The sequence below is a fragment of the Macrobrachium nipponense genome, chromosome 40 (assembly GCF_015104395.2).
Source record: "Macrobrachium nipponense isolate FS-2020 chromosome 40, ASM1510439v2, whole genome shotgun sequence".
Lineage (NCBI taxonomy): Eukaryota > Metazoa > Arthropoda > Malacostraca > Decapoda > Palaemonidae > Macrobrachium > Macrobrachium nipponense.
The window spans coordinates 50,752,043-50,777,518 of NC_061101.1; the positions used below are offsets into that span (position 1 = coordinate 50,752,043).

Genomic DNA, 25,476 nt, shown 5'->3' on the forward strand with positions numbered 1-25,476 from the left:
TGGCGCCCTCGCGCTTGGCTGAATCCTCACGCCTAACTGGCGCCTCGCGCCTGGCTGGCGCCTCACGCCTGGAGCGTAATCCTGATCTAGAGCAACCTCGCTCGGATAGATACCTGACGTTTGTTTTGCGACTCTTCGCGCCTGGAAGACGTCCCATGTCTGGCGGACAGCTTCACGTCTGGCCTGGTGAAAGAAGACTGAGGACTTCTTAATAGGAAGTCTAGCGTCCTTCTTGCGAGGGGGATCCCTCGAAAGAACTCCAACCAAGAGGCAATCTGGCTCTTGAACTGACAAGCAATATCCTCTTGGAAGCCACCCAGCGTCCTCTTCAATAGAAGAAGCAGGAGAACTCGAAGGAGTGCGATCCTCAAATACTGTTCTAGGAGGCGTCGCAACCAGCTTAGCCTTCTTGATAGAAGAAGGAGCTTCCTCCGAGAAGCGTTCCGGGTGGGCTCGATTCGAACGCGCGCTCTTTCCAATGCCTTTTCAGTGGCCTAGAAAGATCCGAGTCCTTCCACCCTCGTTTAGGTGAAGGAGAACCGGACGACGAGAAACAATCTCGTAGGACGCTTCTATTAGAGCGGTCCTGAGCAGACTGTAACGAAACAGAACCTGCTGAAGGGACGCCTGACCGTGAGGGGATTCCCCACAACCTCCGTACGACTTTCGACTTTCCTACTCCTCTGGGTATGTGAGTTTGGAAGAGGTCTAGGCCTGGGAGCATCGCAGGACGGTCAGACGCCCCCTCCACAACACTGGGAACACTCACTTCACTTAGTAATCACAATCACTAGCTTACCTTGCATTGGGCCGCCGCCATCTTTGTCCTTCATTTTACGAAGAGTAGCCTTCAGATTGGCGATTTCAGAAGCCGAACCCGAATGCAAAGCCTGTGAGGATTCAGATACATAGGGAGAATCATATTCATTAACAAAGGAGAGTTAGACTCAGAAAAAGGCTCAATAGGCCATTGTACTCACACTCTTTTTGTGCAGCCCGTCTAATCCTATCCCCCTCTCAACTTCTTCAAGTAAGAAGTTAGAGTCTTCCATTTCATTAGCATCCAACTTTTCACACTCAATACAGTGTTAGCCAAAGAACAGTCCAAACCCCCTACATTTACTACATACAGTGTGAGGATCAACCGAAGCCTTTCGGTTATCCTCACCTTGCAGCCTACCATTCACACACACTCCTCACACTAACACTTGAATCAGACATTCTATTAGAAAAATCAAAAGCAAGTCCAAATCCAGTCCACAGTAGCAAATGCCAAAACAACGATCCAGTACGTCACCAAGCAATCCAATAAAGATGATCAATAAAGTCCTTGAAAAGCGAAATTCCAGTCAGGAGGTAGTAACAACAATGTTGATACCACCGGCGACAGAGAAATATGATAGAAAACGGAATGGTTTCCTAGTTCCTGCCGCCCAGGGCAGGCAGGTAGATCACCTGACCTACCGGTAGCGAGTGGCCGCGAAATTTGAATTTCTGTCGGGGGTAGACGACGGAGTCTTAGCTATGTATATATCTGACAGGTAAGTTCAATTGTATGAAAATAGTACTTTAAGGCTCATACCTACCACAGAAGCGTCTCATCTGGGTCACCAACAACAAAGTCCCACAAGGAGGGTAATCAAGAAACTCATATCTAACATCAGACTGACAGATTCTTATTTTTCATTTCAAACTCAGGATTGAACAAGTACAAGAGAAATTCCCAACCCTTCAAGTGCCAGACTAAATATGACAAACCAAGTAACTCCCCTATAAGCTTCACAAGGCTAAGGCTAGCAGGAAGGCAGTTTTGAGCATGAGCTCCTGGTCAAAGGTCTCCCCCAAGCACTTGTATAGTGCCTAGGTTACACTGCAGGCTTAAGTTTTTTAAGTGGACAGGACCCTAGGTAGACAGGATTGCTCAAAGCTTCTTAAGAGCAAAGATATCTCCCATGAGGAAGAGAGAGCCACACCTTTCAGACAAAGAACTAGTCCTAAAGCAGCCCTATAGCCCTTAATGGCTGACACGGAAAGGAACTTCTCTCTAAAAAGGAAGACGAGGAAGTCAGCTAATTGTTGAATAGAAGTTCCCACTGGAGAGCAACCCTACTGACGACACCAATCACAGTAGACTGCCCACTTCCCTTGATACACAGCTGTTGATGATTTCCTGAGATACCCAGACATCTCTGATGCTGCCCTGTGAGAAAAGCCTCTCACTTGCAGAAGATACAGGCAGTCACTGGTTATCAGGGGGAGTTCTGTTATGACAATGTGACAATAACAGAAAATCTCAGATAACTGAAAATCTGCAATTTTCGGTGCCAATAAGCAGCGAAAATCACTAATTTTCCGCTAACAGCACCTCTGTTAGGTATATATTGGCGCTGATAAGCAGAAATTTGTGCATATCGCCACCAAAAATTGCCAATTTTCGTCACTAGACAAGCCCCATAAAACTGGATCGACAATAACCAGGGACTGCCTCCTGGATAGTCCCCAACCAGTGAAGAGAGGGACTTGAAAGACTGATGGCATCTTTCGACACAAGGCTAGTAAAGAAGGTTGTGCCAAGGAGGTGTCTCCCTGGGACTTCCGTTAGGAGAGTCAAAAGGTTGGGATACCACTCGGCTTGAGGCCACAAAGGAATCACCAAAGTCACCCTTAGATTCCTGAAGGTCATTACTCTGTTGATCACCAGACAAATCAGGCAAAAAATTGTGGAAAGGAATAAATGTCCAGGTTGTCCCTTGGCTAATGAAGGGCATCCTTCGCCGTTCATTCTGTTAAAAGAAACTATGATCTTTTGAAAGGTTTGCTTAAAGATTTAATTGTAATATTGTTTCACCAATTAGGGTAAAATATCGAATGGCCGGCCTCTACTATAGCATGACCACCTTCCCGAAAATTGTTAATTATATATGCCTTAATTTGTGACTTGGGAGAAAAAACTTACTTCGAGAGGAAAGTAGAGGTCTCAAGGTGTTGCTTCGATGGACGTTGGCTTTTGACTAATGTCTATCCTGGGTGACAGGACGTGTTAAAGTACTTTTTCAGGAAGGTGGTTGTGCTACAATAGAAGCCAGCCATCCTGTATTTTACCCTCAATATCAAGTGAAAAATGAAGTTTTTTTTATTGTAAAAAACTAATGTTTGTAATACCTACCTGAACACTGAACTAGCCCTGGTCATTCCTTACCAGCCCGAACCATCATTTATTATTTACCAAATCTTTGGTTAAAATAAACGATCAGTGTTGCCAATCTCCCTGGCAAAACACCCTCGTTACCTAGTTACCAGCCCCCCCCACCGCTAGTTACGCCCTGCCTCACGGGCGGTCACACCTGCCTCTCACGTCAATCATAACTCAATAACTCTGTATGAGAGGGGAGGAGGGTGGGTGAATCATTCAGTGTTCAGGTAGGTATTACAATATTAGTTTTCACAATAAAAACTTCATATTGCAATACACCCACCCCCCCTGAACACCTGAACTAGCCCGATTAACAACATTAATTTGGAGGTGGGAATCAATCTGTCCCTGGCCCTCCACTGTACTAGTTGTCAGTCAATATTATAAGAGTACGCGAGTCAGTCTCAAGTTAATTTTTTGGTCACTCGTCCAAGCTAATTCTCCCATGTGTGGCCTTCTAGGCCTGCCATATGTGGAGGGAAAAAAACTCCCTCCCCTGCACCTACTACTACCCTAAGGTCAAAACTCATTGAGTGCGGAAGGATACAAACCTGTTTCCTCTCAGCTGGCTATGTGCCTCACCTGAGTAGAGGAAAAAACTGAAGACCTCCCATGTGGCTCTCGGCCTCTCATGTATGGAGGGAATCTGAAGATCTCCCATGTGGCTCTCGGCCTCTCATGTATGGAGGGAATCTGAAGACCTCCCATGTGGCTCTTGGCCTCTCATGTATGGAAGGGAAACTGAAAGACCTCCATTGTGGCCTTAGGCCTCTCATGTACGGAGGAGACAAACGGTGTCCCGTCGATTGTAGTGATGTTCCTCTCTTGTAGTGTTGTACCTGCCTGTCTGTACTCTGCCTGGTTGGCACTTGGAAGAATACCCCTCAGAATAGCCCAGACATGTTTTTTCTTTCTATCTTTCCTAATACTTAAAAATCCTCTTGTGATATATCATATCATTGAATACCTTATACATATTCCGAATATTCGCTCCCTACTCTAATACTAACTCAGACAGCAAGATTGTTGGGTTTAAAAATAGAATTTTAGCCAAAGGCCGAGTATTGGGTACCTATGAGGTCAGTCAGCGCTGAAGGGAAATTGATAAAGTTTTGAAAAGTGTGAAAGGAAGAAAAACCTCTGTTGCACAATGAGTCCAGTGTTAGGAGAGCGTGGAAAAATAGGATGAGAGAATATGGAGAGAATATGAAACTCAGAAAAGTGAGAGAGAGAGAGAGAGAGAGAGAGAGAGAGAGAGATGAGAGAGAGAGAGAGAGAGAAACACAATCGGTCTAGGATTAAAGAGAGAAATATAAAATCAGGGAAAAGAGAGAGAGAGAGATAAAATCAGGGAAAAGAGAGAGAGAGAGAGAGAGAGAGAGAGAGAGGAGAGAGAGAGAGAGAGAGAAATTACGATCGTCTAATATCTCCACCTCCGCAAATTTGCAGCAAGGTTTAAAAGGGTGGGTATTATCTTTAACGATAATACTCGTATAACTCCGTACAGCTAAGAACAACCGAACGAGAAACCTTGTTGCTAATGCGATCGACTCCTATAACAACATTACTTTATTTGTAATTGATCAGCGTGTGACAGTAATCGAATCGATAGCAACATCCCGTTATTGTATTCATCCGCGTGGGACGGTAAATTACTGTATTCATGTTATAAATGCAGCTGAAGCTAATAAGGCAAAATTACGTTCATCAGCAACCTGGGACAGAAGTCCCGAGCTATGTATGAATTCCAACGCAGCCGTTGGTAAAGAAACTAATAGCATGAAAGAGCTCATTACTGTTGTTTTTCACACAGACAAAGGATTAATAACGTATATAAAGTGTAAGGTTCGTAATCACCTATTGAAAAACGAGTGAAAAACCGAAAACGGAATCCTAAATTTAACGCCATCTAACCACCGAGGGAAAAAAAAAAACTAGCTTTCCGATGAGACGTATCAGTCAAATTTGGTCTTAAAATTACATCGTAAGACGAACAGTAATGACTTCGTTACATAAGTTAAGTATCCAGATATTCATTAATATGCTAAACTAAGGACAAAATCATTAGCCGAGACCAAAGTGATATGGTTGAATCTGAAGCCAAGAGAAAAAAAAAAAAAATAGACTAGCGGCCATCCTTGTCTGTCTAACCACACCACCCTCTTACAATAGTGCTGTTTGACGACAAGCTAGTGTAATTATAATTTTTTAAATTGAAAAGTAATAAAATAATATTTAAAGGTAATTAAATTAACTTTATTAGGCCTAATATTATTTAAACAGTTTTTGTCATTGTAATTTGATAATACGAACTGGTAAAATAATTTGTAACTGTAATTGAAAAAACCAATAAGCTCAATGTAAATACTGACCGGCAATAGTCTGTTAAAACGTATGAAGACGTCATACATACAAATTCCTTATATCTGACATCTGATTATATGCCCCCAAGATAGATACCTCATTGACTATATTAAATGTCAACATAGTTTTGAAGGACACGTCTCCTTTAAGGACGTTTGTACAAACTTGGCATAAAGTTGAGAGTGTTGTTACGTTAGTCATTTAGTCAATCAGGAGAGAATGAGATGGATACGGCGACGCAAACCCGTATTCGTCATCCCGCCCCCGATTCCAGCGTGAATGATGACTGGCCGAGTTTAGTGTTTAATAACTACGCCAATATGATGATACACATAATACAATTATATGCTTTAGTCGGACAGAATCCGATCTTCATTCTGTTTCGATTACATTCATATTAATTATCCTCAGATCGGATTCTCGTTCGTTTTTCAATTTTACACCTGGTATTGAACTTATCCGAAGTCAAGAATGCCTTAAGCCTACAGCGTTAGCCAAAAATAAAAATAACTACCGATATGTTGTACATCGAATACTTTAGGTTAGGCTAGGCTACTGAATATGCATAGCTACGATATATAACATCGTGAACACTAGGCTAACAGTAGTTTAATTTATTCGATTTCCTCTTCATACTGAATATCGTAAGTCAATATGCATTGAACGGAGAATTAGTGATATTAACAATTATCGTCGTATCGTATACGTAGAGGAAAGTAACCTTAAAGACGAAGGAGCATATCTGAAAGACCAACCCTGGCCTAAAAGCTTCTGATGCAAGGAACTCGAAAGCAGGAAAAAGCCTAAAGATGCTCTAAGGACACTGTGCCTCTAAAAACTACTACTTTTTAATATGAAAACCGACCCGAAGAAGCCTGCACTTCTCTTCCTAAACTAAACTCATGTATGCCTATTATCCCACTACTCGTCTATATCTGACCTAAGTGTTTTTATCATCCTGATAACTTACACATCGAGGGAAGGGGAATGCTGCTGCCAACACTGCCCTGCTCCGCGCCAGGGGGACGGCGGATCCTGCCCGTGGGCTTGTTGGAGGATCCCCATAACCCCCATCACCGGTAGGGCTTGATTCTGGAACAGGCAGGGAGCTGGAAAAGAACGATTAGTAATTTCAGTATCCCTATTGCTCGATCTATCCTCACAATCTTTTGACCTAAATCGGTAACAGAGATGTCATCGAAGGGAAGGGGAATCTGCTGCCAACACTGCCTGCTCCGCGCCAGGGGGGTTGGGGACGGCGGATCCTGCCCGTGGGCTTGCGGATCCCCAATAACCCCAGCAACCGGTTTAGGGCCTGATTCTGGAACAGGCAGGGGAGCTGGAACAGAAACGAATTTTAGTAATTTCAGGTATCCCTATTGCTCGATCTATCCCCCTCACATAATCTTGACATAAAATCGGTAACAGAGATTGTCATACTCGAATGTCAGCGTACTCCTCAAGTCTCTTAACGAGCACTGTCTCTAAGTCTATCTTGATCTACCGTTAGTCTCTCCTGCCTACCAGTAACTTTTCTTAAATACGAGACCTTTCCTATGTTTGAGATACCCTAACATTCTGGTCCAAAGACCACTCCTGACATTCCAAACATCTGGTCTTACATTATATTGAACAGGCCTACAATTTACGCATAAGGAATGACTATTGTGTCATAGGGTTACTCATCCTTTTTTTTTTTCTTTGCATTGGTTGGCAAAGACGATACGTTGTGAACTTCCGCTCCGTCGTTTTTTTTTTCTGTGATGTCGTGGCCGACGGATGCAGTAGTCGTCGTATCCTGTGTTGTTTTTTTTTCTCCTTTGCAGAATCCAATGTTCTAATGACAAGGTATTAAGAGCAATCCAACCGTAATCCAAAGGGATGCGTAATCGTCACCAAATTCAATCAAATCAAAGGTGCAAAATGAAGGCCGGGCAAGACCGAAAAAGGAGTTCCGCTGTGGATACATCTGTACTCCACCGCGAACGATAAGTGATTGACGTGAGAGGGCAGGTGGTGACCGGCCCGTGAGGCCAGGGCTTACTAGCGGTGGGCTGGTAACTAGGTAATAACGAGGGTGTTTGCCAGGAGATTGGCAAACACTGATCGTTTATTTTTAACCAAAGATTTGGTAAATTTTTTGTTTTTAATAAATGATGGTTCGGGCTGGTAAGTGAGGGCTAGTGGTTTCAGGTGTTCAGGGGGTGTATTGCAATGGGGTGGTTTTTTTTTTTTTTTAGTGAGCCAACATGTCATGACCTGGTCGTTTACCCTAAAAGTCTAATTTTGTTGTTGTTCCACCAATTGAATATTGAGTGAAAAGGTGAATTTTCAGCGACTGTTTGTGGCCCGGTCATTTACCCTAGGCCTAAGAGCAGGTTTAAAAGTAAGATAAGTTGGCATAGGGTAAATGACCGAACAGCGACATAGCAGCCACCTCTCAGAACACAGCCACTTCCCAAAAAAGCGCTTGAATTATACCATTAATTCATAATTTAGGAGAAAACGCTTACTTCAAGAGGAGTGTAGAGGTCTCTGTGTGCTGCCAGGATGGGCCACAACTCTTGATTGATGCTCATGGCAGCAAATTCAAGTACTTTTTTTTTTTTTAGGAAGGTCCATCTTACTCGAGAAGAATACCCTTTTTCACTCAATATTTAACTGGTGAAGCAACAATACTCTTACATCTTTAAGCATACCATTCAAAAGATTGAAGTTTCATCAACATAATGGGGTATATGAAAGCACCATACGAACTAAAATAAGCATGTGAGGTCTTCGTAAAATAGGTTTTCAAGGCAGTTTTTAAATCCAGTATGGTGTCTCCTCGCATACGGTCCCTTTCGTCTCCCGAATCGGGACCATGTCCTTCCCAGCCTCCCCAGAGCTCATTTGAACAATATTAACATATATATGTGACATTTATTGATATTACTCAAGATTGCAGCTGTAATCAGCACAATAAACATTGATGTTTGTTGCCTATATTAGTGAAAGTATAAGATGTCTTATTCTTGGGGTCATGGTTTGAACTGAAATGCATTTTTACCTTGTAATCAGTGATTTTATCATTACTGCCATCACAACAGTGCTTAATTGAATGTAATTATACACACTTTGTTTTTAATTCTCTACAAATTCCACCTGAAATAAGTTGAGAGTTTGTTGACAGCGAAGTCGTGGCGAGAAAAAATTTCCAGCCTTGTCGTACATCTGGCTGCCGAAAACCATCGCCGAGCAGACAACAGATTAGTGAATTGTTTATAACAAAAATTTTGTATTTTTTTTATAGGACTTTTCATTGATTTAAGTCTATATTACTATTCTGCCTTCTTTATTTTTAATAATTGTACCTATGCCTGAAATAAATGTAACCTTAAATGTTTGCACGCTAGAAATGGCAAAATTTCATTGTTGCCATTTTAATGGAGCTTCACACATATGCCGATGCATTTACAAACTGTTTCCATGAATTCTAGTTGTATAGTAATGCAATAATGATAAAATTGCTCTAATATTTATGTAATATATATGCTACTAATAGATACGCTAATTTCACTTATTTCCATGGTTTTGTGGATAAATACATATTAATTGGTAACAGTGATAAAAATGTAGGAAAGCACGAACAACACATCGTAGCTAATAATCACAGCAAAACCGCTGAAATTTGTGTCAGGAATCTAGTGCTTTTGTTTTTTTTTTCAACAAACTAAATATTTTTTTTTCTAATTAATTATCATGAATACATAATAAATTTATGCAATTCATAACCTTATACTGATGTTTAACTATCTATTAAACAATTTTGACTAGCGTACTCTCCTTCCTTCTCCCCCCCCTCCCGCCAAAAATTGCGAGTTTCCTTGGACTCCAGTGTTAATGTCATCATCGTTGAAGATTGTTGTGAAGAAAGTGTCTCAGCGTCTATGGGTACAAATGGTGTGCGGATTTAGCACAGGAAATGGGAAGTTTGGTTACACAAGTGACTCTGCAGACATCAAGATGGTGTCAGTCTTCTAAACATAAGGTTTTTGTTGTTTCTTGTTTTGTTTCAGTAAAAATCAAAAGTGTTCATGGAGTAAGCTTAGCACTGCACATGGCCCAGGACTTTTCATTAACCTCTTGTTTAATCTTTAAAATTATAACATTAGCATTTTTGTACTTTGGGAGTGAACAACACCTTTTTTTTTTTTTTTCGAGAGGAAAGTAGAGGTCTCGAGTGTTGCTTCCACGACTGATGACTTCGTGACTTGTGTCCACTCTCCCGGTGTCAGGACATGTTAAAATAACTTTTTTTTTTTTTTTTGGAAGGTGGGTCAACGAGCGGGAAAGACGGCCGCAACTAGTCTATTCGGTTGTTTACCCTTATCGCCACTTGGTCATTTACCCTATGCTAACTTTTGCCATTCAGGTTAGCATATTATGGGTAAAAAACCGTAGGGTCCAGAGTGGACCCAATGTACGATCAGCTTGGACAATCCCAAAAAACAAAAAAGTACATATAACGCGTCCTGAAAAAACATAGGAGAATGGGCATAACAGTCCCGCGACTTGTTGGTTGGTGAGAAACGAAGCTGAAATGATTCCTCTACTCTCCTTTTCGAAATAAGTCCTTTCTTCAAGTTGTTTAGAAATTGGGGAAGGCCAAATTTTAAGAATTTAAACAGAGGGTAGTGAAAAACGTGTCAAAAACGTAGTGCAAATCTCACTCAAAAATCGCGTTTAAACATTTTCTACTTACAACTCGAAGTACTTTTAGAAGAGGTTGGACGCCATCTCGATGTTTTTTGACGGAGTCGCTTGTGTCAATAAACAATTTTCCATAACCCGTTGATAAATCCGCACACCACTTCCCGTACCCGCAGACGCTGGGGCACTTCGTCACAACCAATCTGAAACTTTTTAAACTCCCACCGTAAACAACTATTTTTATAGAAAGACGACGACGAGAGTGCACTTGTTTATAAATAAATAATAGTAAAACATCAATATTTTACATATTTTTTAAATGATGATAATTTGAAATATTCGTTATTGAAAAAGTAACTCGATTCACGACTCAAACATTTAAGTAATTATTTTTTTTTTGGAATTAGAACGTTCTTTAACGTCCTGTATTGTCATGACGTCACGGCATCTTGACTTTCGTACCTATTTGTAAATAATTGCTTTACTCAACTTTCTTGCAGAACAGTTTTTTACCAGTTATTCATGCAGATTATCAGCTTTTTTTTTTTTTTTCACGTAATTTGGTATAATCGTAATGCGCATATATATCTTTTATTATTTACTTGATGGATATGGAAGATGTTTTTACTGCCGTATTATCGCTGTAGTGGGACGCAATCGTTTTCGGTCCCTGTGCCTCTGTTTTCGCACCATAAGAAATTACAGTAAGTCCTCGGGTTACGCTGGTCTCGACTTAACGATGTTTCGTGGTTACGAACGCGCCCCCATAAAAATATATAATAATATTTTGCGTCGTTTCCTGTCTTACGCGGTTTTTTAGCGTCGTAAGCAACGTAAACAAACGCGAACTAGTTCCAGGCGCACGCGGAAGAATATCGCTTTGTGGGGGAGAGGACGGCGTCGCTTCGCTACGCTCAGTCCTCGCCCATACGCCATTTTGGTTGTTTACACTGCCTCTCTCTCCTCGTGTGTATCGTTTTTGTAACTTTTTGCTCTTTGTTATGGCTCCCAAGCGCAAGGCGGACTCTTCTGATGGTATGCATCGAAGAAAAGAAAAGGCCATCACCATGGAAATTAAAGTGGACATTATAAAGCGATCCGAGAAGGGAGAAACGCAACAAACATTGGCCGCTCGCTTGGCCTTAGCCGTTCGACCGTTGCTACCATTATCAAAGATAAAGGAGCGCATCGTTGAACATGTGAAAGGATCTGCTCCTTATGAAAGCGACAGTGATAACTAAGCAGCGTAGTGGTCTAATAATTGAAATGGAAAGGTTATTGGTGCTTTGGTTGGAAGACCAAAATCAACGGCGTATCCCAGTCAGCCTTATGTGATTCAGCATCTCCCAGTACTAGTATGTTCTGCCTCACCTCAAGAATCATCTGCCTCAGCATCTCCAGCAACTTCTGGAGGTTCTTTTTCCTCTTCACTAACCTCCCCCAGTCTCTCCAGCACCGCAGCTTCCTCTCCAGTGTGCAAGCCAATCAAACTAATAAAGGTAAGGAATTGTTCTCTCTCGTTGTTATTGATAGGTATTTACATTAAATCATGTGGTATTTTTCAATGTTCCGACTTACGCTGAAATTCGTGTTACGATGCATCGTAAGAACGATCAACGTCGTAACTCGAGGACCCCCTGTATGGGGGCCGAATTTGCAATGACCAGAAAGTCGTTAAAAGAGGAAAGTTAACATTGAGGGGCATATGTTTTGATTGAGAAAATACAAATTTATTCCAATAGCCTAGCTTGTAAAAAATACTTGATTACAAAAAACTTGATTGACAACCAAGCAGCATACCTACTATGGGTTTCAGAGACAGTGCAAGCAGTTTTTTGGTTTTTGGGCAATACCTATTTCTCTAACGAACATTCGTATCAGAACGAGATTTTACTATAGTGCATTACACCCGTTCCGTAATTTATAAGGGAATCGTGAATCACTAATCGTAAAGAATAACGACACTTGTCCTTGTACCAAGAGACAAAAACTCCATTATCCAGAAATGGATACGAACACGCGTTAAAAACGCCTCCACCTACCTCTCCACCCCCTCCACCTTCCTTCGCCTTCCTTTCTCTCTCTACTCTCTCTCTCTCTCTCTCTCTCTCTCTCCCCTCCTCTCTCGCCCTCCTTTCTCTCTCTCTCTCTCTCTCTCTCTTCTCCTCTCTCTCTCTCTCTCTCTCTCTCTCCTCTCCTCCCTCTCATTCTCTCTCTGTTGCCAATTGGTATGTGTTCAACCCTCCAAACTGGGGTATAAGGGGGACTACACACAAAACAAAATTGGTAAAATTAGGCTATGTATTGGAAGTATATATTTCATAAATATTAAAAGCAATTTTATCATTATGGCATTACTATGACACTAGAATTCATGGAAACTGTTTATAATAATGAATCGGCGTATATGTGAAGCCTCCACTAATGTGGGCAACGATGATTTTGCCATTCTTGGCATGCAAAACATTAAAGGTTACATTTATTTCTGGCATCGTTTTATTAAAGAAATTAAAATTACTAATATATAGACTGAAATCAATGAAAGTGCTAGCAAAAACAAAAAAAAGCAAAAAAAAAAAAAATACGTATATAATTTCCACTTATCCGTAGTCGTTCCTCTATGGTTTTCGGCAGCCAGATGTACGAAAACGTTAGAAACATTTGATTGTATCTAATTTAGAAAATATCTGTAATTTTTCGGGGTAATTTGGTTGCAAAAAAGGGATAATATACATGAATTAAATTAAAATTTTTAAATAACAAAGTAAATTTGAACTAAATAACGAGTAAAGTAAACAATTTTAGCGAATAAAAACTTTGCAGTTTCGTCGTCTGCTGTTCGACACTGTGTTAGTGGCGCGCGCGCGCTTAGGAACCAGGAACAGCAACTGGTTTAAAGTGCAATGTGGAGTGAACTGAGACCAAAATGTGTATAATAACAATCAGATAAGCACTGTGGAGTTTTCAGTTGTGATGGCAGTGAAGGAATAAAAACCACCGATTTACAAGGTAAGAATGAATTCAGTTCAAACCATGACCCTGGGAATAAAAAAAAAGTTTCATACTTTTCAGCAATATGGCAACAAAATGTTGTTTTTATTGTGCTGATTACAACTGCAATCTGAGTAAGATCAATAAACGTTACATACATACGCTAACATTGTTCAAATGATTGCTGGAAGGCTGGGAAAGATGATTTTTCGTCCACTGATCCAGAACCTGTACATCCATACGGTAGCACCATATTGGATTTTCAAAACTGCCTTGAAAAAACATATTTACGGAGAGGCGTCACATGGTTATTTTAGTTCGTATGGGGCTTTCAATATCACCATTATGTTGACGAAACTTCATCTTTTGATGGTATGCTTGGAGTTGTAATTGTATTCTTGTTTCCACCCATTTAAATATCGAGTGAATAAGACCTAAAAACCATGATAAGGGTTGGTAGTCGCTGGTTTTTTTTTTTTTTTTTTTTTTTTTCCCTAAGACACTCCAATGCTTACTAGGCTAGACTGGGAGATCTACCACCGTCCTTTGTTTACAATGATATTTACCGTCTTTTGTTTGTTTTGACATTCACGACCAAGGGGTTCGAACTAGCCTAAACAAGGCGACCCCTCCCCCCACACCTTTATGTAAACAGGTAGCCTAGCTACAGAGATAGAGGACGGTGGCATCAGGTTGCAGTTTTACATATTAAAAATTCAAGTTTTACATATTAATTCAAAATGATTACGTTTAAAAGCAGAAAAACGATGTCCCTTCGCCTCGGCTCAGTTTACGTTACCCAAGATGCCGTGTGGTCTGGGCTTGGCCTAATTAGATCAGGGACTAGTAATTTTCTTTTGGAATTCTAACTAGCGGAAGTATTCCATCTAACAGGCGGGAAACACGAAGGGAATTCACGTGAGTAATTGAGAATTACCTGATGATAATGAAGCAAAGTTTATACGAGTCGCTTTGTTGTTAGTTAATCGAACTCGCTGGTAGTAGTAGTAAGGGCGAGTATCCTTTGAAACGGCCCACTTATTCGTTTTATTCCTCCTGTGTTTGTGTTTAAGTTTTTTCTCTCTGTAACACCACAATTCTTTTAGAAATTCTTTCCCATTTTCAACTTCCGCCCTCGACAGATCTGAAAATAACAGTATATTAGCTATCAATTCTCTGTTTTTCTGATATGGCTGCTGCACACTAATCTATTTCTAATATTCTATGCTGGGAAGTAGAGTAAGAAATTATCTAAATTTTTAATTTTTTTTCCCTTGCAGTACAAACATTTTTTATCTTTTCCTTTTATTCTATTTCTATAATTTAATCCTAGTGTACCTAGTTTGACTCTACTGATCAGCATTGCTTTTTCAGTGTTATCATACCAGATTTCTTCCATTGTGTTTTCTTTATATTTTCTGATGGTTCTTAATGTTGTCTTTTCATTCATTTCTTACTGTCATGTTTCTCTGTCCAGTTGTTTATTATTTCCTTTATCTGTTTACCTTTAACTGCTTTACTCTTACTTAAGTTTATGTTTAATTCTTTCATTATTCTTTTACTTGCATTATCCGTTTTTTTTTTTTTTTTTTTTTTCTTGTTTTAATACTGATCCATGGTTATCTCGTATGTGAGCCTATTTCCACCACTCTCAAGTGTATGTATCAGATGGAATAGTATTTTTCTTCATATCTCTTGAGTGGCAGGAATTAAGAGGCCCATATTTTGGATCTTAAAGCACAACCTTCTGTGTAATTTGGTGCTTTCAGAATTATTCTATATACTTCATTGTTTACTTTTTGTAATTCATGTCATACAGTAGTAGTAGTAGTAGGTGGAATTGTGCCTTCGAAACGGCTCCTTGCTTCTTTTATTCCTCCTTTGTTTGTGTTTGTCTGAGCTTCTTCTCTCTTTGAAATACTACATTTCTTTTATAAAATCTTTCTCTATTCTCCACTTTCCTCCCTCATTAGTACTACCAATAAGAGTATATTTGCTACTAATTCCTTTTCTTTTATTTTTCTTGATATGGTTGCTGCATAAAGCTATATCTATTTCTAATTTCATTGTTATGCGGACAGTACAGTAAGAAATTTTCTAAATTTTCATTTGTTACTCACAGTATAAACATTTTGTATCTTCTCCTTTTTATCCTATTCTATCATTTTAAATCTAGTATACCTAGTCTGGCCCTACTGATCAGCATTGTTTTTTCAGTGTTGTCATTCCAGATTTCTTCTCTTATGTTTTCTTTATATTTTCTGTAGATTCTTAATGTTGTTTTTTGACTTTTCATTCATTTCTTTCTGCCATGTTTTTCTGTCCTAATTGTTTATTATTTCTCTTAACTGTTTGTGTCTTTTAACTGCTTCAATTTTACTTAAGTTTATGTTTTAGTTCTTTCTATATCTCTTTTACTTGCATTATCCAGGTTTTTCATACTGATCCATTGTTATCTCATATAGGAGGCCTATTTCCACCATTCTTTCAGTGTGTGGTTTCAGGAATAGAATAGTTTATTCTTGATATCTCTAGATTGGGCGAGAAAGAGGCCCCTCCCCCTATTTCAGATCTTAACGCACAACTTGCTATGTAACTTGGTGCTTTCAACATTGCTCTAATATACTTTATTGTCTGTCCTCTGAAATTCATTTATTGTTTTCCTGTCAAGTTTCATGACTTCCATCGCATACATGAATGAAGGCATCGCTAGTCCTCCTTTCCAGTACAATTTTCCTATTTTTTTTTTTACTCTGCTACAGCTTTTATGATGACTGCATTAGCCATATTTTGCCATCTGCTTTGCTTTAATTTGGCACTTTTTTTATCTGTTTCTCTGAAGCAGTCTTTTTGTCATGTTGTTGATTGTTACTCCTAGGTATTTAATATTCTTAACTATTTTTATTCCTTCTATGTGCTTCATATTCTCCACATCATTGATACTGTACCAGTCGTTGTATATTAGTATGTTACTCTTGTCCTTGTTTGATTTTGTAGGCCACATTCACTTGCGATTTCCATAAGGTTTTTATTGATTTTGTTATTTCTTCTAGAGTGTGCCCTAGTACTTAATCCGTCGTTTGCATATGTAAGGCCTAGGGTTTTTGATAATAATAATATTGTCCATGTGTTCCCTGTGACCATGGAAGTGGAGACAGTGTAGAGGTGACGACCTGAGAGTAGCTGACAATGAGTTTCTGGGGATGGCGTGAGATAAAAACTGCTTAGTTCGACAAGTCAATGCACGGGACAGTTTATTTAACTCTTCTCAAAGTGCCTTTGTGAAACTGGATGCAGCTAGAACGTGAGGCGCTAGCGAACTGTGTGTCGTATGTGCGTGTGCGCCTCTTTCTGTTAAAAGTGTCATACCCAAGCCTATGGGGGGATTTTGAGAGGGCTTCAAGTCACAGCAAGATGCCGTGGCATTCGCCGGGAGTTTGTTATTAACAGTGTTTAGTCGGTTTGTTTGGGTAAGTGTGAAGTGCTTTGGCCAAAAGGGATGGCTTGTTTGATATCTTGTAAGATGTTCCACCATTTTATTAACTTTGTCTTTAATTGTGTGTACTTACCGGGATGTGTTTCTGTATCTTTGAAAACAGACGGATCTGGAATGCCGGGGGGACAAAGAAAAAATTCCCAGAGGGGTGTAGACTTTTTTTGGTGACTAGACATTGTACTGTTTTTTTGAGTTAGTCTGTAAGACTGGATTGCTTGTTGATTGATTAATTTTATTTATCTTGTTAATAATTGTTAATGTTATGACGCAACTATCTCATTTTCATTACCTGTTAGAATGGATAGAAAGAGGTGGAGAGAGGAGAGAGAGATGGTTATGAGGTTAATGCTGGTACCACAACTAGTCATTTTATTTTTTTTTTTTTTTTTCTTGCCTCGTGTTTTTTTTGGCCGGCCAGCATCCAGCCGATGCTCGCGAGCAAAAGTGTGTATCGTCCACACTAGGAACTCGTGGTTTCCGAGGAGCCGTAGGAAAAAGTAAAAAAAACAAAAAACTGGATCAGCTGATATCATCATGGCGCCCAGGAAATTGTCGGACTGTTGCAAGATGCGCTGCAGTGGGTTTATTCTCGGAAACTTACGTGAATGCAGAGTAACAAAAAACGTTTGTGGGTTCAAGAAGGGTGGCGCAGGAGAGTACGTCCTATCAGCAGCAGCCCCATCTTGTTTGTTTACACTATGGCTGTGGGGCCTCGCGGCTCGTGCTGGCTGCTTTTCCGTCCTCCCGTTCGGAAGCAAGAATCTCGAGCTAAAAAAAGCCTCCCGGTTTTCATTCTCGGCAGCAACGGCTCGCCTGCGTCGAGAAAAAAAAAATGCTAGTGGTGAGGCCAGCTTTTTAATGGGGTGTGTGGGTTTCTGCCTTCCGTTTCGTGTCCACGCTTACCTTTTATGAATAATGGGGGGAGCTCCCCCCCAGTTTACAGTGGTGGCAAGCGGGTTAAGAGGGGGTTATAAAACAAAGTTTTCCTTTCTTTTCTGTGCCTAGGAACGCCCAATGTAGAGATATGGGTGACCAGTTAGGGGTATGGCTTAGCGATAGTTTTCGAACGACAAAGCTTTTTGTGGGATTGTGGAAAAAATTGTTTTTTAAATTGTTGGTTTGGATCCTCAGTTGCTTAAGTGAAAAGGGTAGAGAAAAAAAAAAAACTATCGTCCGTGGGGATGGGGGGGTGAGGAAAGAAATTTCTATTAGGGTCATCAAATTTGCTCGTACCGAGATTCTTCAGGGCGGGGGGAAGTCGTGAGAGCAACTCAGTTTGGTTTGTAAGTGAGTGTTGCCAGGTGCCTTTGACCGATCGCGTTTGTTATTGTGCCCGACGAGATTTACGTATTCTACGCGAATTTCGAGTTATTCTTATTTCCCATTATGGAGTGGAGTGAGGTTTAAAACTTGTTTTTTTTGAAGGAGAGGGTTTTTGTTTAATTAAGTTATTTCAGGGTTATGGGGGATTGGTTCAAGAGGTCAACAATTTTTCTTGTCTTTGCCCCACCCCATAGTGACGTGTTTTCTTTATTTGCACGTGTTTTTTTTTATAATAGAACGTTATGCATTCGTCTTTTGTTAAAACATAGGGTGTTATTTTTTCTATCCGCACGTTGAACGGTTGCTTTTTTAGATAAGGCCAATATCTGGCTTAGAGACACCACAGCGTCCAACAAAATTTAACGGGCTCAGCCACATTTCTTGCAGAGAGGCGCGTTTGCATTGTGAGGGTACTGGCCATCCGCCCTGGGGGATAGTTGCATGGAGGGTTACCACTGGCCGGCCTCCCCTCGAGAGATAGTGCAGGGATGGGCACTAGTGTATATCTTTGGGAAGGGGTTCCTCCAGACACTGTTCAAGGGGAAGAATGGGGATACTACTGGTATGCCTCGGGGGCCTGAAAAACCTTTTTTTTTCTCAGTGTGGGTGAACTCCCCCCTTTTCCTTTTTTTTTGGTTTTTTTTTTTTTCTTTGTGTTTGGGGATGGATTTGGCCTTGGAACATTGGAGGCTAAGGGACATCAGCTGATTGATTAGTTGATGAAGTGAAACGCCCGTAGAGTCTTTTTTTTTAGAAAAGAGATTTTTTTTTTTTTTTTTTCTCCCTTGGATGAAGAGAAAAGGAAATAAAAAAGCGAATTGAAATGAGTATTGTATGGGAGGTATGTTTACTTGTGCCCTTGAAAGACACAAAATATGTTGGGGATACAACAGATTATTTTTTTATTGTGTTGGAGAATACTTTGAAATGCCGATGATTGGTGTTGTATCTGTGTTGTGGTGGCAATGGTGGGTTATGTCATGGTGTAATGTTGGAAGAAGTTGTATGTCATTGAGGTTCCAGCAATTACTGTGTTATGCTGATTTGAATCACCCTTACTTGAGATTTTTTTGCAAGAGAATTATGCTATGGAGAGTTATTATTATTATTAATAATTATTATACTTGAGATGTGTCACGGGAGGTTTGCTTAAGTATAATTATCATGACGGGAGAACATAATTTACGAGAGATTTTGAGATATTTCATGGGAGATTAGTTGATAAATTTATTACAGATAAATTATTCAAGGAGGGAATTATTACGATGAGTTTTTAATGGGAGAAAGTCTTGTCTTAGTTTATTTGTTGAGTTTTTGTAAACTTTTTTTGGAGAATATTTTTTTTTTTCAGTGATTCACGGGATGAGTTTTGCTGAATCTTGACGAATTCTGACTGAATCTTGGTGAATTGTGTTGGAAAAAATCTTGCTGAACTTTGCTGAATTTTTGGAGAATGGACAAGCATTGGACATTGGTGATATTTTTTTTTTTTGTACTGATACTGATGATTTTGATGATAGCAATTTTTTTTTTTTTTTTTTTTTTTTTTTTTTTTTTTTTTTTTTTTTTTTTTTTTTTTTTTTTTTTCGGTGATTTTTGTGATAATGATATTTCTGATACTGATTTTTTTTTTATACTAATACGTGGGGTGCTGTAATGCTATCAAGGGAGGTGAAATCTTTTTTTTGAATATTGGGAGGAACTAACAACACATTAGTTTTTTCTTTTTTTTTTTTTATGTGTTATCAGCCAGATAAATTGCTTGACAATCTATGAGTTACGGGGGAGATTTTGTGAACAAGGCATTTACTTTTTTCTTTTCTCCTTTTTTTTGGAAGTTAGCCATCGCTGACACAAGTGTTTTTTTACATGGGGTTGAATTTTTTGAGTATTTTTTCTCTCCAGTTAGTGTGAATATTATCTCAGTTTCATGACTTAGAGGTCATTGTTTTTCGGGAAACGTGTTCGTGTTTCAGCTATTTGATGCTATAGAGAAATATATGGGAGAAATTTTGCATTGTTTTTGAATGCATACGTAATGGCACTAACATTTCTTTCTCTGGATATTTTGTGTTCCAGAAAATTGTGAGTTTTTTCTTGCACAATAACCCTTGTTGTATTTGTGACAAAAAAACTTTTTTTTTTTTTTTGTGAGAGATAGGAAACTTGTTGTTAAGTTTTCTAGTGGACTTATGTTGTTATGGTGGCATATGGAGAAGTCTTGGCTAAGATACTGTGGAGTTGGGAATTCTGTTATAATGACTTGTGGCCCAACATTGGGTTGGATTTTTTTTTTTCTAGAATTTTCTAGACAGTTTATTTTTTGCCGAAGGTTTTTTTTTGCCTTTTTTTTTAGGCAGTTTATGCTAAAATGGAGAGAGTTTTTATAGTTTTTGACTATAACATTGAGTTAATTCCTTTTTGGAGGAATGGAGTTATAAAATTGAGATATATTTGGAGTTATAATTGGAGGGTATAATTATTTTTATTTTTTTGGAGTTATAATTGAGATATAAAATATATTGGAGGTTATATTTTTTTTTTGGCCATTTTTAATATTTGCCAATAATGTGATGAGAGCTATGTTTAGTTCAATTATTTTGGCAGCCATCTTTGTTGCAAATGGAGACACATTTTTTTGGAGATTATGGGGCAATATTGTGAGTATGTGAGTTAGTTGCCTTGAGTGCCACCATTTTTTGTTTTGGGAGATATATTTTTTTTGGAGCCTTGGTTTTTTGTTCCACCATGGAATTATTGGGGAAATAGAGGGTAAATATTTTGTATTTGCCCAAATAGAGGTGAGTTCTCTATTCCTGGAGTGGTTTTTTTTATTTTTTTTTGTTTTTTTTTTATTGACATGTGGCTATGGGAGAAAATAAAGGAGAAGAAAATAATATTGGGGTGGTTATTAACCAAATGGATAAGAAAAAATATTTTATAACCGGCGGAGTGGAGTTATATTAATATGGTGTCTCATAATGGTAGTTGGAATTAATCTTTGGGGCGGGTGACCTTTTTTTTTTTGTGGTATGGAGTTTTTTTTTTTTTTTTTTTTTTTTTTTCGAGACAAGAGAAGATTTCTGTGGTTCTCTTTTTGATTTCGGTGGACTAATTTAGAGAGAAAGTGGCATTACTGCATGTTACGAGTCATTTTGGAGATGTGTGCCATTTTTTATGTTTTTCACAGTGTGTTATTCTTGGAGGCATATAATGTTGAGAGAATAAGTTCCTTCGAGAAACAAATCTTTGACACATTAGTCATATCCTGGGAGTTAATTCTGTGAAATGTGTCTGTTAGACCTTTTTTTCTGGGGAGAATCATGAGTTTTTCCAAAACTTATGTGTCTGGCTAGACAATTTTCTTATGCTGTGTTAGAGCATACATCCGCAGTCGATTGTTCTGCTGACAAGCGATGTGATGAGCCGTGTGCTGACTTTTTGTTTTTTTTTTCCTCTGATGATGATAGAATCAGAAATTTTTCGCAATATCTGGAAATGTTTGACAATAGCATTTCACGAAAGCGCATGTGTGAGAGTTTTTGCTTTTGTCTGGCAAATCCATAACTTTACATGGAGGCAATTTTCTTGGGAAAAAAAAACGGCGGGAGTTATGCATATTATACATATGTTATGTATTTTGTGATTTGGGGAAAAAAATCTTCTTTGTGATTATCCTTTTTTTTGCATTATTATTTTTTTTTTTCTTTTTCCTTCCTTTTCCCTAAGAGAGGATATAATTTGGGGATTGAGCTTAAGTAGCATTTTTTTTTTTTTCTTTTTTTGGACGGGAAGAATTTTTTGATTTGCTGGGAGATGTAATTTTTCGAGGGGTTGTTACTTAAGTAAAAAGGAGTTTGACATTAAGGGTTCTCCCATTGTAATTATTGTATGAGCAGTAAAGGGGGTTTTTTTGTTTTTGCTGGTTTTAAACATTGGAGATTTTTTTTTTTTTTTTTTACTGATTTTTTTGTGGGTTGTTCAATATCAGAGCTTGAGAGAAACATTTTTTTTTTTGGGTGGGTCTGGGTGTGTTACGTGATTCTTTTTTTTTCCTTGGGCTCATTGCGATTTTTTATCTTTTTCTTTTTTTTTCTTGTGAGCACATTCGAGTTTGAAATGTTGAGTGCAGAAGTCCGTGGAGTTGCTTGTTTTGATTTCTGAGTTGTGTGTAGTGCTGATGTGTGAGTTGGAGAATTGAGTTTGGAGAACTTGATGTTTTTTTTTTTTTTTTTTTTTCCTTAGAGAGTTATGATAAAAGGGACTTATGATTTAGTAGTCATAATTTTACAAGGGAGTTAATTGGAGACGTTTTTTTCAGTTAGTATTTTTTCTGACTTTTTGAGATCATTGTTTGATAGAAGTAGTATGTCTGGGTTAATTTTCCTTAGATTGACCAAAGACTTGACTGACATACTAACACCAAAAAGTCGTTTCCCGACTCCAGCAAAGACGTCCACCAGCCGTGAGGTTGCTGCCATGTTGCCCCAGGGGTGGGGTTTATTACAAGAATTTTTTTCCCACATGGGTGATTAGCGAGAATTCTAACAGCATGTTTTTTTTTGGGGATGGGGATTTCTGGCCAGAAGCCGGTGAGGAAAGTCTTCTACGATGAGGGAGGCATTCCGTCTTTCCTACAGCCTGCTACAGTCTACTGTCCTGTGCAGCTAGTTGCGAGACAAGCGAAGAAGGATATTCAAGAATCCTAAATGCAAGAAAATATGAGAGAAAATACGTCCCCCTTGTGTTATTAGGAGATTAAAGCGTGATAAGAACTTTATTTTATTAATGCCAGAGACGTGCAGTTATTTCTTATATTTTTTATTTTAAGCCGCCCCCCCAGTGTTTAGTGTTTTATAAGCATTTTTTTTTTTTTGCTAGGCGGGGGGCTAGGCATATAAGGTGGCCGACTATCTGTAAGGTCCTAGGTTTTTGTTTTTTGATTTTAATAATATATATTTGTTCCATGTGTTTTTTTTCCCTGTGACCTATGGAATGTGGAGAACAGTGTAGAGGTGACGACCTGAGAGTAGCTGACAATGAGTTTCTGGGGATGGCGTGAGATAAAAATGCTTAGTTCGACAAGTCAATGCACGACAGTTTATTAACTCTTCTCAAAGTGCCTTTGTGAAACTGGATGCAGCTAGAACCGTGAGGCGCTAGCGAACTGTGTGTTCGTATGTGCGTGTGCGCCTCTTTCTGTTAAAAGTGTCATACCCAAGCCTATGGGGGGATTTTGAGAGGGCTTCAAGTCACAGGCAAGATGCCGTGGCATTCGCCGGGAGTTTGTTATTAACAGTGTTTAGTGTTCGGTTGTTTGGGTAAGTGTTGAAGTGCTTTGGCCAAAGGGATGGCTTGTTTGATATCTTGTAAGATGTTCCATTTTATTAACTTTGTCTTTAAACTTGTGTGTACTTACCGGGATGTGTTCTGTATCTTTGAAACAGACGGATCTGGATGCCGGGTGGACCAAAGAATTCCCAGAGGGTGTAGACTTTTTTTGGTGACTAGACATTGTACTGTTTTTGAGTTAGTCTGTAAGACTGGATTGCTTGATTGATTGATTTATTTATTCTTGTTAATAAACGTTAATGTTATGACGCAACTCTCTCATTTTTCAATTTACCTGTTAGAATGGAGAGAAAGAGGTGGAGAGAGAGAGAGAGAAAGGTTATGAGTAATGGGGTGTGTGGGTCTGCCTTCCGTTTCGTGTCCACGCTTACCTTATGAATAATGGGGGGAGAATCCCCCCCGTTACACATATAATAGTGCCACTATCCTTATTACTTCATTTCTAAAACCTTCTGTTGTATTTTCTAATTTTTCTATTATCAGATACGTTATTAATAGAAAGAATATGGTTGAGCCATTGTATCCCTGTCTTATTCCATTAGTTACATTTAGTTCTTTTTGTTCTGTATTGTTAAGGCATAGGCTTGTTACATCATTTGTATATATCTTTGCGACTGCATTTATTACTTCTGCATGTATCCTATATTTCATCATGACCTCAATGAGCTTTTTCCTATTAACTGAGTCAAATGCTTTTTGGAAATCTATTGATACTACAAATAATGGGTCCTTTCTTCTGTACGTTTCTTGTATGCAGTATTGTAAGATATATAAATGATCGATTCCTCTCCTTTGTGTGGTAAAGCCTGATTGCAGTTCATTCATTTTTCCTATATTTCTAATATGCTTTTCTATTTTGGTTCTCAGGATCCCCATGAAGATTTTATATGATGCATTTGTTAGAGCAATTGGCCTTAGATCTTTGACGTGGGGGTTTTTGTTTTTTGGGCGTAAGTATTGTTTTTTATTTAAACCAGCTTTTCTGCGTTTTCCTGCCCTTCAGTATGTTATTTAAACATTCTGCCAATTCTTTTTGAAGGTTGTTACTTTGTAAGAGTAATTTGAACAGTACTGGCTTCATTCCATCTGGTCCTGGTGCTTTATTTGTCTTCATTTTCTCAAGTTGATTTTTTACATCTTCTGTTATGTTGATTTCTTCCATGGGTCTAATCTCTGTCTCTGTTGGGTCATACACTCCATGCATATGTTCCCTTAAAGATATATGGCATTTCACTGCTGTCCTAATCTTTTCACTATTTCTTCCATTTCATGTTTGTACTGTTCTTTCTTGCTTTCATTCCATATCTCTCCTATTTTTGTTTTCTTCTTTTTGGTATATTGTTTCCCAGAATTTTACCAGCTCTTTCCTAGGGTTTCGTCCTTCATCTCTTGCTTATTTTCATCGAATATTCTTATCCATTCTTTTTCTGATGTGGTCTTTCCTCTCAGCATGTCTATATATTCCCAGATTTTCCTGTGTCTGTTTTTATCATTCATTATCTCATTTCTAATCTTTTCTTCATATTCTTCATATGGTTTCTTTGTTATTATCTGTACTTTTTGTTTTTGTTTAAGATATCTTCTTCATAGTATCTTTTTTCTTCTTCTATTCTTGTGGCTTTCCTTTTTAATTTGTTATATATCCTTCTTTGGCTTATTTCTTTCTTTATTTCTTTGGTGACCCATACTGGTTCTATTTCTTCTTGCTTTCCTGTCTTTAACCTTCTTTTGATTATCTTCTCTAGGTTATTTGTTTTTGCTTCACTCATTGTTTCTTCCAACTGGGTTAGATCTCCTTTTCTTTCTTGTTGGCTTACTTTATACTCTATATATTCAAGGTATTTCCTGGTAGACTCTTATGTAATTTTCAAATATTTGATTTCTTTTGTTTCATTCTGAATGTTTTCCTTACTTTAGTGTTCATTTTGAATTGGACCTTTATGAGGTGGGGTGGTCTGATAGATACATATTCATATTTTCCCTCACCTATCTCCATACATTCATAGTTTTTTATACATATTTTGGTTGACTAGGGCAAAGTCTATAGCACTGTTCTGATCTCCTC

The 25,476-nt window shown here is 38.7% G+C and overlaps 1 protein-coding gene across 2 annotated transcripts in view; it reads right to left on the reverse strand.

Moving 5' to 3' along the window:
- Positions 1-14,331, reverse strand: part of LOC135212154 (DNA-directed RNA polymerase II subunit RPB9-like) — a 44,147-nt gene extending 29,816 nt beyond the window's left edge. Inside the window, exon 1 of one of the 2 annotated variants that reach the window (XM_064245574.1) lies at positions 14,178-14,331. The gene's annotated coding sequence lies outside the window, so the exon portion shown is untranslated. Of the gene's footprint in view, positions 1-13,988; positions 14,122-14,177 lie in introns of those variants that run through there. The other variant, XM_064245575.1, reaches the window with a different exon arrangement.
- Between the last annotated feature and the right edge of the window lie 11,145 nt (positions 14,332-25,476).